We start from the raw sequence: 18,078 nt of genomic DNA, 5'->3' as shown, positions 1-18,078 counted from the left end.
TCTGCATACAATCTCCACCACTGGGCTGTGCTTTACAGACATAACTGAGCATTTAATTTCCACTGATTATACTGTTTATTTATTTTCTGCATTTTATTCAGCTTGGCCAACAAAAGCAGACTCCCAATTTCTAGAAAATTTCATTTTCTGTCTCTAACAACACTAGTACAATGTTGCATTGCTCAGGTTGCAAACTGAAGGGAAATGTTGCAGTCTAAACAAGTGATTTTAATTAATTGTTTTACATTTCATTAAAGGATGCCTATTAATATACGATTCTTTAAAACGTATTAAAATAAAACCTATATTTTAGACCTATGCTACCTGACAGTGTCCTTTTTATTAATTAATATAGGTAATAGAGAATTTACTTTTCCATTGGAAAGCAATGTACAAGACATGGAGATTTATATACACACACTCACATGATTTTTAATGTCATTAGCTCTCAGATAGTTGTTTATGCAGGGAGAACAACAGCTTTAGTCCAAGAAGCCTCTTCAAACAAAGATGATGGAATGCATAACAGACAAAGATGAATGTCTCTGGCTCTTCATAAATATCTTTGACAATTTGATTGCTACAGTACCTGATCCTGCAGCCTTACTCTGGCAACATTCCCATAGACTTCAATGAGCTTTGCCTGAATAAGGACAACAGTCCCCTACTTTTTAGTAATAGATTTGCGAGACAGTTAATAAATAGATATCAACTAAGAGATAAATGTTATTGTTGGTAGACATCAGGGTTTAGCAATTTCAAGACCACAATTTATAGCGCCGTGCTGATATCTAGGCACTGTTTGAACTGAAATACCATACTGCTTACTAAGGCTGGTGGGGAAAAGTTATTCCACTTCATGAAAAAAATTGAGATTTTGACATTTGTTTTGGTTCCACATCAGAGAAAAACGAGACCTTGTGACATCAGACCTTGTGACATTTTTCTTGAAAAAAAATGAGAGCTACCACCCCAGGTTAACTCAACTGTTAGGGCTCGCACCTGGGATGTGGGAGACCCAATTTCCAGCCTCTGTGCTCTGAATCAGCAGGCTGTTGGCTATTCTTGGGTGGGGTCTCTCTCTCTCTCTCTCTCTTCCACCCTGGATCTGAGAAACATTTACAATCTAACAGCATTTTTGATGGAAAAAAACTTTCATCTAAAATCTTTCAACCAGCCTCTGCTGTTTAATAACTTTTCAACAGCATCTGAAAAATGTTCAGTGACTTCAAGCTTCTGTCATAGAATATTTCCTTAGTTTGTGGCTACTGTGCACATTTTTATATACAGTAGGGCAAAAAAATCCTCCATTTCTATCCCATTCATGCAATCATGTACTGTATGTATGTAATCGGTGCCTAACGGTAAGATGCATTCTATTTTGAATACATAACAAATATGTTTATGTAAATACACAAAAGAGAAAAATGTTTGTTGTATTTTGAAAACTTTAAATGTGAAATTGTGCTCTAATGTTTAATTGTTTTCTTAAATCCCATGGCTAGCCAAGCAGATTAAAGCACTCAAATGCCATCAGTTCTTTTATAAATTGGAAGTTTGTCTTTAGTTATTGGGGGGGTTTGTTTGTTTTGGTAAATATTAGGAGAACTATATTAGCTGAAGGCTAAAAAAAATATTAAAGTGTCTTGTTAGAGTCAGACAAAGCAGAATAGCACCTTAAGGAACGTTATGACTTAATAAACACATGGAAATTATGATCATTCTACCTTTCCACTGAATGTATTTCTCTACAACAAAAATGTATTTTCTTTGGATAGGCGATATATATCTGACCGTAAATATTTCAGTTCCAGCAACAGGCTACTTACAATATTAATCAGCCTATCAAACTCATTTGACTCAGGGGAGTGTTAGTAAGATTACTAAGTGCCATAATAAACTACAATATAAGGGCAGTTCACATATACATACATTTTACTTAAACTGCATGACCACAGCGCCATCTCTTGGTAGTTTTTTAAAGTGAATATTATCATAAGAAGAAATCAAAATGTGTTGTGTCATTTAATGCTTTTTTTCCTGCCATTTGCATAAAATAAGCAACTTCCTAAAACATCAAACTGTTAATTGTTCTGTACAGTACATATGATTTTATTAACAACTGTAATGTGTGTTAAAGTAGGGTGGTTGTTAATAAAGTCCCCTCTCAAAACCCAGTGATAATCGCATGAGCTTCATCAGGCTTTGTAATGTGCAGCTAAAATATATATAGCCTCATATTGTTCACAAATTATCAAATTAAGGAACAAAGGCTCCTTTACTCATTGACCAGTGAGGCACCACTGGGCTAACTGTATCTGATGAAAACCCCGGTTCCAAAAATCATCCCATACAATCCTACTTGTTCGTACTAAGCTATTATACCATCTCTATGTTGGACAGATTCTACTTTCACTTACTCCAGTTTCACACCAATGTAATTCCATTGACCTCAGTGGTATTACTCCTGATTTACACTGCTGTAAGCGACTCAAGAATGAGACCCAGTACCTATATGTTCACATATCCATTCTGATTTCCATTGCTGCAGCTCAATTTCAAAGTCTTTCAAGCCAGCCGTATCATCATCATTATTTAGGTTACAATTCTGCCTAGAAATGCCAGTTGGGACCAAGATCTTAAACAAATCCTGCTTGTTCACACTATAAACAGTCTGCAGTTCTGTGAAACAAAAGGGTTCTGGTTTAACAGAAACAGAGCCAGCACTAGGCACAACCAGACTAAGCAATTGCGTAGGGCCCTGTGAGCAGCTCAAGGGAGCCGCCCATTCACTTTTTATTATGTGTTGGGGGCAAAATATTCCTGCTTAGGACCCCCAATGGGGTAGCACCACCTCTGAACAGAAGGAAACTAAAGTAGACAATTCAGTAAGCAGTTGTAGTTCAAAATAATAGAATCCAAAATCTGAATGAAGACTGCAGTCTTGAATTGTTGCTTTCTGCATGGATAAGGAGTTTACTCTTCAATACATACAATCACCAGGTATTATTTTGCAACTAATTCATCACTGAAAAATTCATATGCACAATATTCTATAATGCAACAAATGGACAAGAATACAGGTATTTGGCTTTTTCAGTCACTAATAAAAATCAGCGTTTACAGTCCAGCAGCATGGGTTCATTATAATGAACACGGGTGTAGTTAAATTCCATTTAGAATTAAGTAAAAGTCCCAGACTGTTTCAATTTTATGCAAAGTGCATATTGCAACTCCAGTATCAGTGAATGTTTACATACAGTTCCGTAGTTCTGTGGGGGTGTGGGAAGGGGGAGATAAAGACTGCTTTACTGTAAGAAGTAGTCATGGTACCAGAATTCCTCTGTGTTTTTCTGAAAGCGCCTTCATTGAGTTAACACTTATTATGTAGTTTGCCCTAATTGTTAAAAGAGATTTCATCTGGTTCATCCATCTGGCAGTTCCAGCTGTAAAACAAGAGAAGATGTCTGATCTGCAAGTTTATCACTGCATGATTTGAGGGGACAATTGAATTTTTGAACTGCTGAAAATATGGCATATATTTGGCAGGTTTCTGTGCTGCGGTGACGTTCTTTGGGGTGTATAACCAATTTGTTACAGTGCTTACCACATGACACCTAACTGTAGATGACTTTAGTATTGGCATTATGGATCTTCCAAACAGAACAAGATTCCAGGAACAACTACTTTAAGGTGTGCTTCAACCTTATTCTATTTGACAATAATATTGCTACTTTAGTCACAGCCATTTTACCAGAGAGGCCTTTATTTCACCTGAGACTGTAAACTGTTATAACAATGATTCTAACACAGCGTGATAAATTATGTCCAAAAATTTATTAATTCAATAAAATCTTTACATACTTCAGTATGACCAGGAATCTTAAATTCATAGATTCTAAGGCCAGAAAGGACCAAATATAATGAAAAGTTGAGGGGCCAGATTCTTTCATTTCAACTCAATGGGACCACTTGCATGTAAAGTTATTCACATGCTTAAGTATTTGCAGGGTGGGAGCCTTTCACTTGTGAAAATCAGGAGTAACTCCATTTAAGTCATTGGGGTTCCATCAGTGTAAAACTATTTCTAGACTAGGAAACTGCATCATGTTTAAAAATGTGTTAATTAACATGTTTTAATTAGACAAGGTGAGTGAGATATTATCTTTTAGCTGACCAACTGCTGGTTGTGAAAGAGGCAAGCTTTCGAGCTTACACAGAGCTCTTCTTCTGAGACCTGGGTAAGCTCGAAAGCTTGTCTCTTTCACCAACAGAAGTTGGTCCAGTAAAAGATATTACCTCAGCCACCTTGTCTCTCTCACATCCTGGAACCAACAAGCCTCCAACAACACTACAAACAACTTTTTAACTAGCAATTTTGTAATACTAGTAGAGGCACTCAGGTGAGTATGGGAACTACTCTGCATGTGCCCATTGGGGCAATAATCACCCAAAGGAGACAAGGAGAGATGAAGAGGAAGTAGGACATGGCCCTGTCTCCCCTCCACACCAGGTGACAGAACTTGTGGCAGTCGAGAGAGGAGTAAACTGCACCATTCTACAGGATGGTTCAGCATATATGTTTAGGCTCTGGGGTGGAAGTGGGGCAAAGGGAGAAAGACCTCGGAGTCCTGGTAGACCGCAGGATGACTATGAGTCGACAATGTGACATTGCAGTGAAAAAAGCCAATGCGGTCTTGGGATGCATTAGGCGAGGTATATCTAGTAGGGATAAGGAGGTGCTGCTTCTGTTGTACAAGGCACTGGTGAGACCTCATTTGGAGTACTGTGTGCAGTTCTGGTCTCCCATGTTTAAAAAAGATGAACTCAAACTGGAACGGGTACAGAGAAGGGCCACTAGGATGATCAGAGGAATGGAAAACCTGTCGTATGAAAGGAGACTCGAGGAGCTCGGGTTGTTTAGCCTAACCAAAAGGAGGCTGAGGGGGGATATGATTGCTCTCTTTAAATATATCAGAGGAATAAATACCAGGGAGGGAGAGGAATTATTTCAGGTCAGTACTAATGTGGACACGAGAACGAATGGATATAAACTGGCCGTGGGGAAGTTTAGACTTGAAATTAGATGAAGGTTTCTAACCGTCAGAGGGGTGAAATATTGGAACAGCCTTCCGAGGGAAACGGTGGGGGCGAAGGACCTGTCTGGCTTTAAGATTAAGCTAGAAAAGTTTATGGAGGGAATGGTTTAATGGGATAACATGATTTTAGTCAAAGGAACAGCGTGCCATCGCTGGTAAATAGTATCAATGGCCAATGAGGGTCTGGCTGGAGAATCTTGCCTACATGCTTGGGGTTCTACTGATCGCCATATTTGGGGTCGGGAAGGAATTTTCCTCTGGGGTAGATTGGCAGAGGCTCTGGAGGTTTTTCGCCTTCCTCCGCAGCATGGGGCAGGGGTCGCTAGCTGGAGGATTCTCTGCTACTTGAAGTCTCTAAACCACAGGATTTGGGGACTTCAACAGTAGAGTCAAGGGAAAGGGGTTGGGACGGCTTTGTGGCCTGCATCATGTGGGAGGTCAGACTAGATGATCATAATGGTCCCTTCTGACCTTAAAGTCTATGAGTCTATTAATATTTATTAGGGCTGTCGATTAATCGCAGTTAACTCACATGATTAACTCAAAAAAATCAGTCGCGATTAAAAGAATTAATCTTGATTAATCACAGTTTTAATCGCACTGTTAAACAATAATAGAATACCAATTAAAATGTATTAAATATTTTTGGATATTTTTCTACATTTTCAAATATATTGATTTCAATTACAACAGAGAATACAAAGTGTACAGTGCTCACTTTATATTATTTTTTATTACAAATATTTGCACTGAAAAATGATAACAAAAGAAATAGTATTTTTCAATTCACCTCATACAAGTACTGTAGTACAATCTCTTTATCGTGAAAGTGTAACTTAGAAATGTAGATTTTTTTGTTACATAATTGCACTCAAAAACAAAACAATGTAAAACGTTAGCGCCTACAAGGTCCAATCAATCCTACTTCTTGTTCAACCAATCGCTAAGACAAACAAGTTTATTACATTTATATGTAGATGGGAGATAATGCTGTCTGCTTCTTATTTACAATGTCACCTGAAAGTTAGAAAAGGAGTTCACACGGCACTTTTGTAGCCGGCATTGCAAGGTATTTGCATGCCAGCATGGGCAGCGTGTCTAATAGGCAGGGGAAGGCTATGCCTCCCCAAAGAGCCCCTCGTGGCCCTGCCCACGCTCCTTCCAGAGGCTCCCTCCTCTCTTGCTGCTAGTTGGACCCAGCCCAGGCAGGCTGCTCCCCCTGCTCTTAGAACCTCGCTACGCCACTGAGCTGGGGCTGCCCAGTGCTGAGGGGGACCCCGGCACTGGGGTCGTACCGGCCAGCACTCCATGACTGGAGAGTGAAGGGGGCTGCCCGCAACCCGCCCGGTGCTTCGGAGCTGGGGGCCGCACATGGTCTGGTGCTCCGAGGCTGGGGAGGGTTGCCCTTGCACCTGCCCGGTGCTCTGGGGGGCTGGGCCGTCTGCTGATCAAGTGCTCTGGGGGGGCCGCCTGCCACCTGGTGCTCCAGGGCTGGAGCTGCCCGTCCACCCACCCAATGCTCCAGGGCCTGTGCACCCGCCCGGTACTCTAGGGTGTGTGTGTGGGGGGGCTGCCTGCCTGCCCAGTGCTGCTCTGGGGGGGCCACGCACCGCCCAGTGCTCTGGGGCTGTGTGTGTGGGGGGGATGCCACACACCTGCCCGGTATTCTGGGGGCTAGGCCATGTGCCGCCCACCCACCCAGTGCTCTGGGGGGGTGCGCACCTGACCAGTGCTCTAGAGTGTGTGGGGGGGCTGCCTGCCTGCCCAGTGCTCTGGGGGGGCCACATGCCACCCGCCCGCCCAGTACTCTGGGGCTGGGGTCCATGCTGCCCGCCCACCCAGTGCTCCAGGGTGCTGCCCACCAGCCTGGTGCTCCGGGGTTGGGGGGCTGGTGACTGCAGGGGGGGGAGGGAGGGATCTGGGCTTGGGGAAGTGGGGGGGGCGCGCAGGCAGAAGGGGTGGGCTGGGCCAGGGGCTAGCCTCGCCGAGCCAGTGGTTCACCCACTGGCTCATGTGCCAGACATGCTAAACATTCACATGCCCCTTCATGCTTCGGACACCATTCCAGAGGACATGCTTCCATGCTGATGACACTCATTAAATTTGTGACTGAACTCCTTGGGGGAGAATTGTATGTCCCCTGCTCTGTTTTACCCCATTCTGCCGTATATTTCATGTTATAGCAGTCTCGGATGATAACCCAGCCACATTGTTCATTTTAAGAACACTTTCACTTCAGATTTAACAGAACGCAAAGGAGGTTCCAATGTGAGATTTCTAAAGATAGCTATAGCACTTGACCCAAGGTTTAAGAATCTGAAGTGCCTTCCAAAATCTAAGAGGGATGAGGTAGGGAGCATGCTTTCAAGTCTTAAAAGAGCAACACTCCGATACGGAAACTACAGAACCTGAACCACCAAAAAAGAAAATCAACCTTCTGCTGATGAAAATGAACATGCGTTGGTCCGCTCTGCTTTGCATAGTTATCAGCATGGACGCATGTCCTCTGGAATGGTGGTTGAAGCATGAAGGGACATATGAATCTTTAGCGCATCTGGCATGTAAATATCTTGCAACGCTGGCTACAATAGTGCCAATTGAATGCCTGTTCTCACTGTCTGAGCAATTGGCTGAACAAGAAGTAGGACTGAGTGGATTTGTAGGCTCCAAAGTCTTACATTGTTTTATTTTTGAATGCAGTTATTTTTTGTACATAATTCTACATTTGTATGTTCAACTTTCATGATAGAGATTGCACTACAGTACTTGTATGAGCTGAATTTAAAAATACTACTTCTTTTGTTTCCTTTTTTACAGTGCAAATATTTATAATAAAAAATATAAAGTGAGCACTGTACACTTTGTATTCTGTGGTGTAATTGAAATCAATATATTTGAAAATGTAGAAAACATCCAAAAATATGTAAATAAATGCTATTATTAACAGCGCGATTAATCACACGGTTAATCATGACTAATATTTTTAATCACTTGACAGCCCTAATATTTAATAAATGTATTATAAGTGATCTTTGTGAGATGCCATTAATGTATTTATACTCACAGCACTCTGGTGAAGTAAGGAAGTATTATTGTCCTAATTTTCACATAGGGGTAACTGAGGCACAGAGACATTAAATGACTGTCCTAAGAGAAGTCTGTGGCAAAGCCAGGTCTTGGAATAGAACCTAGCTCTTCAAACTCAACATAAAGGCTAAGCTGATTCGATCCATAGCAATGGTAATATTTCTACAGACTCAAAACAGGGCAGGCAAAACCCACCCTAAAGCTCCTCTTCTGCTACCTCCCCAGATAATTCCCAACTAGCCAGGAAAAAACATATTAGGAACTGAGGCTGAAGATAAGGGAGAAGCTAGCACAGATATCAGCTAAGAGAATCAGTCTGACAGTGAGATGGAATTTCATGGGTGGAGATGCTGGAAGCAGTGTGGTCAGGTAGATATGGCACCAAATTATTTAAAACGTGCTACACAGAACCATGTGTAGTCTCATTAATAATACTTCCGCATGGATATAACCACATCAAGGCATTGGGAATTGGACTCAGAAGATAATTCCTGATTCTAACAAAGACCTACCACGTTTTGGGGGGAAATCTGGGACTGGGAGTGTGTTGGGGTCACCCTATGATAATCTTTAAGGCTGGTAAGAGCCAAGATGTGACGAGCTGGGTGCAACACACACATAGTTAGGAGTGACTTACATGCTGTTTTTGAGCAGTCCAGGTTGATTGCACAGCAGCAAGGGATTTTAAAGGGCACTCCAGGTCACAGTACAGGGGTGACAGCTACTCCTTGGTCTGGATTTCACCCTGGTATGTCACAAACAGCCCTTAATGTATTTGAAGACTTATCAGGTCCCTTCCTCAGGACTTCCTTTCTCAAGACAATAAATGGCCAGGTTTTTTAATCTTTCCTCATAGGTCAGATTTTCTAAACTCTCTATCATTTTCGTTGCTCTCCTCTGGACTATCTTTAATTTGTCCACATTGTTCTTAAAGTGTGGTAGCCAGAATAGGACCCAATACTCCAGCTGAGGCCTCACCAGTGCAGAGTAGAGCACTACAATTACCTCCCGTGTCTTACATATTACAGTCCTGTTAATACACCCCAGGATGATATTAGCCTCTTTTGCAACCACCACATTGTTGACTCATATTCAATTGTGATATACTATAACCCCCAGATCCTTTTCAGTAAGATCACCACCTAGCCATTTATTCCCCATTTTGTAGCTGTGCATTTCATTTCTCCTTCCTTACTAAGGAATTTGCATGTGTTTTTATTGAATTTAATCTTGCTGATTTGAGACTAATTCTCCAATTTCTCCAGGTCATTTTGAATTCTAATCCTGCCTTCCAAAATACTTGCACACCTCCCAGCTTGATGTCATCTGCAAATTTTATAAGCATACTCTCCAAGTCATTAATTTTGACTAGTACTGGGCCCGGAATGGACCCCTGCGGGACCCTACTAGCTACGTCTTCCGAATTTGACAGCGAACCATTGATAACTACTCTGAGTACAATCTTGCAGCCAGCTGTGCCCACCTTATAGTAATTTCATCTAGACCACATTACCCTAGTTTCGTTATGAGAACGTCATGTGGGACTGTGTCAAAAGCCTTATTAAAATCACAATACAGCTCATCTACTGCTTCCCCCATCCACTAGGCCAGTAACCCTGTCAAAGAAGGAAATCAAGCTGGTCTGGCATGATTTGTTCTTGATGAATGCATGCTGGCTATTGCTTAAAACCAGACATGCCAAACCCATGGGGGAAAAAAGCAGAAATTGGGCTTGTTTTTGCTTAATTGGCTTGTGAGTTGCTCGTTGGCTAGTTTTTGGCTTGTAGCTTGTTGCTTGTTTGGCTAGTAGCTTATTGCTTCTTTTTTTTAAATCGGCTCCCGGCAAGCAGAGGCAAGGGGGACAAGCAGAAGCAAGGGGGGGGGGGGAGAGAGAGTCAGGGATGCACAGCGGGCCCCACCATAGTCCCAGACTACACGACGGGGGAATTTGGTCACATAGAGTGTTGGGGTTCTTAGGGATTGGCTTGTTTGGGCCTTGTTTTGAAATGGGATTAGCTTGATTTTTGGCTTAATGTGAAAGTCGGGGTGCTTATTTACCACATGAAAGTTGGCAATGGTGATTAAAACCCTATTATCCTCTAGGTGATCACAAACTGATTGCTTAACAACATGTGGCTGCTTCAACTAGTGCCAGCCACCAATGGCCCCAAAAACCCAATTATGGCAGCCAGCGATCACCCGAGTGTAGGGACACTCTACCCATGCTGCCATTCCCTGGCCAAATTCACTGTGCTGGCCATCATTTCTACAATGGAGCAGTGCTTCTGTGGCTGGCTAAACCAGCTTTGTGGCAGCTTTATACCAGCAGAGTGATGCAAAGCTTCCCTAATAGAGGAAGAGGAAGAATTTCATCCATTATACTTAAATATTCTTAAATGAGGCTTCAAAAATACACTCTGAAGAAAAATATAACTAATGTGTAATCAATTTATAGAGTCAGACATAAATGATATATAACTTTGTAGTGAAATACCTAAGTTCAGACACTTAGACCTTTTTTGTTTACAGTCATTTGCAATTCTACTTGTATAACAAGCCTTCTATTAAAATGGTGATGTGGCAGTTTTAATCACTGAGGAAGAACATTCTCACTGTAGTTCAATATATCATTTCAAATCTGACTTCATCTTGCTTGCTTGTAAACGAATAAAGATTAGGGCCTTAATCTGCTGTTCTCCTAATTATCTTCCCTCCAGTTTGCAATATTGCAGCCGTAACAGCAGTAATTGGTATAACCTCCCATGACAGGAGGTAGCCACCCATTCATTCATTCCTTCCTAAAAGGGATTGTTTTCCTTCTTGCCAGCTCAAGTTAGGGTGACTAGATGTCCTGATTTTATAGGGACAGTCCCGATATTTGGAGCTTTTTCTTATATAGGCACCTATTACCCCTCACCCCCGTCCCGATTTTTCACACTTGCTATCTGGTCACCCTAGCTCAGGTAATGGATAATACTAATACTTCCCCCCCCCACCACAACAATTTATTTCCCAACAATCACACTTAAAAGGGAGTAGTGGTTTAGTGCCCAGCCCTGCACTTCAGAAGTCAATGGGAAGTCAATTCTGCCATTGATTTCAAGGACACAGTATCACACTCTTAACACCTGACTCATTATTAAAATTCCAGTGGGGTTGATGCCTTCTTTAGTCTTTCTAAATTGGATATTTTTAGGGTACGTCTATACTTATCTCCGGGTTCGGCGGTAAGCAATCGATCTTCTGGGATCGATTGATCGCGTCTTGTCTAGACGCGATAAATCGATCCCGGAAGTGCTCGCCGTCGACGCCGGTACTCCTGCTCCACGAGAGGAGTACGCGGAGTCGACGGGGGAGCCTGCCTGCCGCGTGTGGACCCGCGGTAAGTACTTTGTAGTTCGAACTAAGGTACTTCGACTTCAGCTATGTTATTCACGTAGCTGAAGTTGAGTATCTTAGTTTGAACTGGGGGGTTAGTGTGGGCCAGCCCTTAGTTCCATGCAATTCTCTGTGTGAAGATTCTTTCATAGAAGACCTTTAAAATTCACGTTCTCTCTGCTTTACGAGGACATTAAAAAAATCCAATAGCATTTTCCATAAGAGTAGGAGTTTGCCCATTTCCAGAATTTTCTCTACTTATTGTTATTCTACATACTGTTGTTCCATCCTTCCTTCTATCCCAAAGACAGAAGCATTTCTGTTGTGGTGTATATATTTAGTACCCAGGCTTGCAGTGTTTATTCATGTGAGTCGTCCCATTTCATAAAGGAACAGCAGGAAGCTCTGGGAAGCTACAAGAAGTCCAAATGAGAGCTCAACACCTGTAACAATTCCAAGAGTTAGTGATCTAGAGGTTTGCCAGCCCTATTCAATTAACTGTGAATCCGAACCCTCTACTACACAAGATGGACCCTGAGTAGACCTAGAAGCAAGTGGGTAGATCACCACATCAGTTCTGTGGGTTAAAAAGTTATAGCACATTTTTAGATAGACAAAATCAAGATCACTTACCATGCCCTGGATGATGTCTTTGATTGGAATTACAACTGTTATAGAGCCACTGTGATGGATGATCTAAGGATCTCTTCCGAGAGTTACTGAGGTAAATTCCAGCTGGAAATTCCTACTTCAACTTGCTCATGCTCTGGCCCAGTAACTGAAGGGTTTTATTTACTCCGTATTTGGTATTAATTACTCTGTCTGAAATCATTTATACTTGTTCTAGAGAAGAAGAAGGAAAGAAAAAAGAGTTAATTGCTGTATCCAACAGACAAAAACAAATCAATATAGGACAAAAAAATTAACTATTTTGGCTTGCTACATTTAACAGTTATGTCAACATAGCTACATTGGTCAGGGGTGAAAAAAAAAAAAAAAAAAAAAACACCTCTGACTGACATACCTATGCTAACAAAACCCTCAATATAGATGCAGCTATGTCAAAGGAAGAGGTATTCTGTCAATGTAGCTAATGTTGTTCAAGGAGATGGTGCTTCTACACCAACAGAAAAACTGCTGTTGGTGTAGGCTGCCTCTACTCTAGGGGGCTATGCTGATATAGCTATGCCAACATGGCTATGCTGGCACAAGCTCCATAGTGTAGACAAACCCTCCATCACATCATTTCTGGCTTCAAGGAAACCCCTCTGTGATGAAGTGGAGAAACTGCCCACCAGCGCAGCAGGTGTTATAGAGCTTTTGGACCCAGCTAGCCCCGCCCTGTTATATCTGTAGCCAATGCCAGGCCTGGAGGGGGGAAAAGGAGAAAGTCTGACTGGTGAAAAGGCAGGAGCTAGCCGTTTTCCTACCTGAGAGGACGGGCCACTAACCTGGCAGCCAAGGTAGCCACCAGGGAATAAGCACTATCTCCCTGTGATGGGACAACCCTGCCCCGCACTAGCCCCAGCGACGTCAGACCAGTAGCTCTGACAGAGGAAGTCCTGCCCCGTTTGTACTGGGCATGTCCAGATGCTCACTGAGTATAAAAGGAGGGAACTCAGCTCAGTCGGGGTGGCGGCCGCAGGGGAAGGACCTAACTGGGAAGCTCCTGCAGAGGACCAGTTGACACTCTTGAAGCCGCCAGGAACAGAGGCTTCTATAGGCCGGCACAAACCCCTACTGTGGGAGGAACCAGAGGAGGCGACGGATCCGTGGGAGACCCCAACTCCCTAGCCGGTAGGGAGCGACCCAGGGGAGATGATGGACTGGTACCTTGACCCCGGTAAGCTTCAGCATGTTTTGGTAGGACCCCCTTGCTGAGCCAGTAGTAAGGTCCTACAGCCCTGCAACCAGGGGCGCTTGTATGGACTCTGGCCACTAGGCCGCGCTGCCCTGCAACCAGGGGTGCTTGTATGGACTATGGCCACTAGGCCACGCTACCCTGTAAGGAGGGGCGTGAACTCTCACACTCCCCACCAAGGGAGACTGGGGAGGAGACCTAGAAACCTCTGGTAACTGGGTGACTGAAGCACAGAGACATTGTGGGGTTTGACTTCACCAAATGTATGGCTGTCCTTCCTGAAAAAACCTGGGACTGGCAGGACTCCGCCCAAGCTCCACAAGGGGGCGCTACTGGGGGCAAGGCACCCCAGTGAATTGGATTATAGGGTCCACACCCCAAACCAAAGGGACAGTGGTAGGAAGTAGCCCAGGGCAGTGGATTTAGCCAATGGAAGCTGCAGGGGCGGCACCTGCAGGCACGGAGAGCGCATGCAGACACGCTATCCCCCAGGGGCCACAGAGACATGCTAGGAGCCAGCTGGTTCTGGGAGCAGCATGGGGCTATGGCAGGCAGGCAGCATGCCTGAGCCCTGCTGCACTGCCTGCTGGGAGCCACCTGTGGTAAGCGCCTCCAGGCTGGAGCCTGTACCTTGCACCCCCTCCTGCACCCCAACCCCCTGCCCCAGGTCAGAATCCCCTCCTGTACCCAAACTCCCTAACAGACACCACGCCCCCTCCTGCACCCCAACCCCCTTCCTCAGGTCAGAATCCCCTCCTGCAAACTCCCTCCCAGAGCCCACACCCTTCACCCCCTCCTGCACCCCAACACCCTGCCCCAGCCTGGAGCCCCCTCCTGCACCCAAACTCCCTCCCAGAAAGAAACTAATATAACAGCTGTTTTAAGGTAAGAAGTAGGCTATTTTCAATTAACTTAACTATATTCTATATGTTTTAAGACTGAAATGTAACCACAGAATGGTTTTATGTTAATTAAAAGGCAAGTGTAGTATAGTGTTAATAGCCTCAATGCCATAATTGTGATAATTTTATTTTAAATTAGGAAAAAGACTTGTTTACAGGGGCCCCACAAAATCTAATAGCCCTGGGCCCAAAGGAGAGTTAATCTGGCGTTGGACTCACCACAGGGCCCTGGACTGGGGCCTGGAGGAGATGGAGGGCTTTGGTACCCCAACCTATCACCTAAAAGATTGAGGCACCTCAACCAGGGAAGCAAGGGGCCTGAGGTCAGGCATGCCAACCACTAGGCCACCAGGCCCTCCAAACCCCTTGTTACACCCTCATTCTGAGATTTCCTGTGCAGAGTTTGTTTTAAAGTGATGAATCACAATGGTGCGATCTGCAGGCCTGCTTCTCCAATTGTATAGTCATTTACACATGTACAAATTGGGTGTCAAACACTACCTTTCTGATCCAGTACTATTTTAAATCCATTTTGCCCATGTATAAGGGACTATACAAGGTACCAGATAGCACGGGTATCTGGCCTTCTGTGACATACATAAATGGTGTTCAGAGCTGAATGCAGGTGTAGCCATGTTAGCACTTTAAAACAAGACAAGAGCCATCTGCCAAAAATCATGGGTGGGGAATAAAGTGAAGGAGAGGGTTTAAAAGGAGGAAAAAGGAAGGAGAAACAAAGCTAAAAGGGAGTGTGAAGAAACAGTGGAAAGACCAAGGATAATAACTCCTACAGATGGAGGGAAGAATGAAGTTTAAGTTGGGATAGAATCTAATGAGCCATATATTTTACAAATAACATGTTTTTAGAGGTCCGCAGGCCAAATAGCCTGTTTAATTTTTCTAATGAACATTGTTGATATAAGACTTATTTGTAAACTCTTCAGTGTTATTTACTAGCAGTTTGCTTAGTGCCATAGAAAGTGAATCATGACCCAGAAGACTTGCGTTCAATGATTGTTACTTGAACCTCTACATTATGAACTTTGCTGCATGTAGATTCCACCTTGCAATCTAAGGCCTGCAGGACTCCAAGGATTGGTAGGGCTTAGAAGTTCCACTGAACTCCACACCTACCCTCTGGTCTTTCGATGCCATAGGTCAGGTTGAGGAAAAATAAGTTCTGAGACTCCCCCAAACTCCAAAATGAGATGCCACTCAAAGCAGATTGTGTTCATCCTTCATAATAGGATGTTCCTCTTATTTCCAACATGCTTTGAGGAAGAACAAAATAGTTAACAATGCTGACATTTATCACCACTGGGCATGTAAGTTAGTGCCCATTTAGATGAATGAATCCGCTCACAGGTCTCAGATCTATTGTTTCATTCTCTCTGCAAACTAAGGGAGGTGTTGCTGCATCAGTTACACTTGTTTCACATTTTGAGGGTTTTCTTTGCAACCCTGAAGGCTAGAGACTAACTTTTTAAAAGATGAAATCTGAGATTCTAAAGGAGAAGGAAGCACTCAGAGAAGGGGCCAGCCCAGCACAAATTGGCTCTACCCGAGTCCTAAGTACAAAAAGATTCACAGGGCAGGGTTAGGAATAAGGCCCCACTTTTTCAAATTAAATAATAAGATGAGTATATGAGGTTCTAGGCATACTCACATGTAATTTATATTACAACATAACCCCAGAAGCACTTAGCCAGCTTTGAACTTCTAAGTGAACTAGTAGCTGAAAGCTTGTGTTTTACAGATGTTATTCATAAAGTCAAAATGGCAAAGCTCTTAAAAATTGAACAGTAACAGACTGAATCCCCGTAGCTTCAGTATGCTGGTGATATTCTAAAGAAAAAGAGCTCTCAACCATGCTTGCAGTTGTTTCCTTTGTTTCACACTGACATTCTAGGCTTCAGAGTGACACTCTTGGAATCTTATTACATAAATGACAGGCCTGAATTTCAACAATTTTATTTGCATCAAGTAATAAAAAAGTAAACGGAAACTGGAGAAAATTCAGGGAACAAAATATAACTGAAAATGAAAACTGATCCACAAGAAGAACTTTTAAATTTTTTTGTAATTGCTGCCCCTGCTTCTGGCCATTGTAAAATGTTTTCAGAAAAGGGTATCTGAATAAGCAAATTTTCCCTCCTCCCCCACCCAATTTTTGATCATCTAATATCAAGCTTGCGTTCACCTTTATTTCTTGCTAAAAAAGCAGACAAAAACCCTTACAAAAGCCTATGGTAGACAGATACAGATAGAGAAAACAAAATCCAAAACCAGCAACTCTGACCTACAACATAACATTTAAATTTCTGAGTTCACAGGCATTAGCAGCCAATTTTCCTGTGTTTACTACAAAGTAGCAACTCCCACATATGCGCCATTTTGGTTCTCAGGCTTAAAGTGGGATTTAGGGCTTTTTCCTCTCAGTATTTATTTACTGATTGTATAGTAGCTGTGCATGCTAAGAACATTACATACTGATAATAAAATTAAGAGATTGCCCTTGAGAGCTAGATGGACCACATAATCAGGGTTACATTGTGTCTGACCTTAGAATGGGCACATTAGGAGCAGGGTAGAAAGGCCAAGTACAATCTTAACACCAGCAATCACAGCAACTGTTATAATACTGATGGACAACATTATTCAGTTAGATATTGGGAAGTGATGTTGAATACGAAAACTTGATTAGGGAGGTCTGCGAATATGCTCTGCCCTGGGAATTTTTTTTTTAAATACCTGGCATTTGGTGCAATCTGGTCCATTCCAACGGCATTTGCTCTTCAGAATTATTTATGAGCCCAAGGGATAAGTTTTCTTAGGCAGGGATATTTTAGCAGTATTCATAAAGAGATCTAGCTGAATAAGAGGCAAGAAAATCCTCCTAATCCTCTTCATTTTACAGAATATAGCAGAATTTTAAGAAAGCTTCTGAGAGTCCTTAAGTGCCCCCTGCAGCCCAGGGCACTACTCAGGGCTGGATTTAGGAGCAGGCGACCCAGGTGACTGCCTGGGGTGCCAGGCTTGGAGGGCGCTGGGCTCAGGGTGCTGTTTTTGTTGTTAGCAACAAAAGGGGAAAATAGAATGTTTGAAGTAAAATGTTTCAGGTATTCTGTATGTGGACTCATTTTCATTAACCTCCTAGAATGTTCTGAACCTTTGTAGAATCTCATGGAACGTTCCAGACTTTGAGAACTAGATTTTCCTTGAACCTCCTAGAGTATTGTCAGCCATGCCCTTGCATGGCCCTTGCACTACCTTGGGTAGTTTACTCAAGATCAACTGATAAAGTGTTCTGTTTTGTTGCACTTTCTGGGTACAATTACTGGTATAAATTAGCTGATGCTCTGAAGCCATATGAAAAGTCACCCAGCCATTTTACAACCTTCTCCAAATGGATGGAGGTCAAATCCAGGATCATGCTAATAAATGCATAGATGCAGAAAACCAGCATGTTATTAATGTAGAAACCCAGCACTGGGGGAACATGCTCGAGCAGCTGTATCTTAATTACCCGCTTCCTTGCAAAGAATACTTTGGCTTTCCAGGGCTCATTGGATAAGTTGTTCAGTGAACAACTAATAGTAATTTCCTTGTTTTGGCAGAGTTCCTTGGGATATACGAGGATGTCATGCATGAACAACTATGTCAAGTAGTTCGTAAAGAAGCTGTGGACAATTACTGCACCACAATAATTCAAAACAAATTGATTGACCTTATGGCAAGGAAAGTACTTAAT

General features: G+C 42.9%; 1 long non-coding RNA gene across 1 annotated transcript in view; it reads right to left on the bottom strand.

Annotated features, from left to right (window-relative positions):
- Positions 1-2,098: 2,098 nt before the first annotated feature.
- The window catches only part of LOC135983209 (uncharacterized), a 28,887-nt gene continuing 12,907 nt past the window's right edge, over positions 2,099-18,078 (bottom strand). The window contains exons 3-4 of the long non-coding RNA XR_010600772.1: positions 12,198-12,407; positions 2,099-3,446 (exon numbers count right to left, since the gene is read on the bottom strand). This is a non-coding gene — a long non-coding RNA (uncharacterized LOC135983209). The remainder of the gene's footprint in view (positions 3,447-12,197; positions 12,408-18,078) is intronic.

Source organism: Chrysemys picta, chromosome 1 (assembly GCF_011386835.1).
Source record: "Chrysemys picta bellii isolate R12L10 chromosome 1, ASM1138683v2, whole genome shotgun sequence".
In the NCBI taxonomy this organism is placed as follows: domain Eukaryota; kingdom Metazoa; phylum Chordata; order Testudines; family Emydidae; genus Chrysemys; species Chrysemys picta.
This window is presented reverse-complemented; position numbering and strand designations above follow the sequence as displayed.